We start from the raw sequence: 2,424 nt of genomic DNA, 5'->3' as shown, positions 1-2,424 counted from the left end.
AAAATATTAGGTGTGTCCCGCGCGCTCATATGACCTATGCAGTTGCGAGCGCCGTAAAACACTTACAAAAACAAAACAAACAAACAACGTCGAGTGCCTAACGAGGCCCAAACCCGTCACCTTACGGTTATGAGTGTGATAGCCTAACCACTATACCAACGACACCACTAGAAACAGAACGTCTGAACAAAGGCATTCGTCTACAGTGCGGTTGTACTCCTACCGCGAATCTGAAAAGACAGGACCCATGAGCACGGCTGGAGGGTATCGCTGCATTCCTGACCACAAGAATGTCATCTTTTCGAGCCACTAAATAAGAGACAACAAACTTGTTCAAAGTGGGCCGGACAACTGAGAGTGAGAGAAATGTCAAACACGGGGCAGATGACTACATGTAACAGCGGATCCTGCTCCAAAGGTCACTTGTATAAGACAATCACCTGTTCAAACGGTCATTTCCATTTGCCCCCTTTCGTTTTTTTGTGGACATTATAATGGCACTGTATAAGACGATTACTCGTCGAAGACATTCACTTTCTCCTCCAAAATAGGTGGCCGTCGTAGACAATTTGACTGTATTTTACTAAATACAATGCACTAAAAACAGAGACAACTAATCTAATGATTTACAAACACACAACACAGAATAAGAACCCCCCCCCCCAAAAGTAAAAAAACAACAACAAACAAACAACAACAACAAAACCAGCAACCAACCAACAACCAAACAAAAAACATGTAAAACCCAAACAAACAAATCAGGCATATAAAAGCAGGTTTAATTTGCACTGTAGAGTTCAATAGAATGTTAGAATTATTATGGTGACCAAGTCAAAGTCCTGAGCATGGTGACGTGGCGGCGGGTCATAAACATTGGCTTTGTGGGCGATAGTTTGATGACCTCCACCCAGATGCAATATTTCGCAGCAGGAGAGAGGTTCACTCGCGATGGTAATCAAAGACTGGCTGCATCCTCTTGAGCTGATTCTTTTCCATTAGAGGATATAATTGTTATTATCCTCAAACTAACCACTGTACAACAAAACCCATTGACTTTCATGCGGATTGCATTACGATGTAGCTGAATGGTCTTACTGCGTACTGTTTAGTATAAGTTCCATTCGATAAATATGTTCATTCAGCGACCATTTCGACTTTACTTTTCGGACAACCTTTCATCTCTCTATTTATCTATATTATGTTATATATCCATTTCATCCATAACCCATAACCCCCCTCTCCTTCTCTCTCTCTCTCTCTCTCTCTCTCTCTCTCTCGTGCGCTCATATGACCTTAGCAGTTGCGAGCGCCGTAAAACCTTATACTAATACAAAATCTCTCTCTCGCCCTCACCACTCTTCTTGAGCATGACGCAACTGAAACTGAACTACTTTGGGCATATCAAACGCCATGGTTCACTCGAAAAACATATTTTGGAAGCCAAGGTACAAAACAAAAGATGGAAGGGGATACCTTACAGGAGAGGGGTACCGACAATACATTACATAGAAACCTGGCTTGGAATCAAAACGACAGGCAGGCAGAATGGCAAGAAATAGAATGTATTATTGAAGAAAGATCTGAGATGAAGCCGATGAAGAAGTGGTCAGCTACAAAGATGTAAAGCGTAAAAGTAATTTTAAACACTAAAACAAATAAACAAACAAACAGAGCAAATGCATTTCACTCTTCTGAAAGTGTCGGATCTGAAACAGGTTTTAGGCGACATGCTCGAATCATCCTTGATCATCCTGATCTGTTCCCTTCACGTATCTGTTCAAGTTCTCTTAGAAAGTATTTCCAGTCAGCCCCTCGCTTTTCTGTCTTCTATGTTTTCAAAGAAAACAAAATGTTCAGGGCCTTTATATCTAAGCTTATTAATGTTATCAAGTGTCCTAGAAACTGCATTTGTCGTTTCTTTATTACGTATATTTTCAAAAAGAGCTCGTCCCACGCAAGCATCTAGATCTACCTATACAACCTCGTTCACTTCTTTCCCTTCAGCCAGACGTCCATAGTCTCAAATACTCACATTATATAATAATATTGTCAGCAAGATGTCAAAATGAACTAAGCCTAGAAATCAACATTTCTCAGGAAAGAGAAATATTTTTGTCACTTTTAAATTAATGTACTTACATTGTATATGCTTTTATCTTTCTCTTTCAACATTTAGAATTTGAATTTCGACATCATATTTCATGAGCACACGCAAACCGATACCCCCAAAAAAAAACAACAACAAATAAATAAAAATAAAAAACAACCTACAACAAAAAAATATTCAAATTTATGTTTTGGTACATTTTAACAGTTGTCCAACGATCATACAAATAAATAACCGCCATTTCGTCGAATGTAACGTAACTGCCCTGACATGCCATATATCCTCTCAGCAGTCCCCGAAAGCACATGAATATAACT

This window comes from Aplysia californica, unplaced genomic scaffold (genome assembly GCF_000002075.1).
Source record: "Aplysia californica isolate F4 #8 unplaced genomic scaffold, AplCal3.0 scaffold00664, whole genome shotgun sequence".
Lineage (NCBI taxonomy): Eukaryota > Metazoa > Mollusca > Gastropoda > Aplysiida > Aplysiidae > Aplysia > Aplysia californica.
This window is presented reverse-complemented; position numbering follows the sequence as displayed.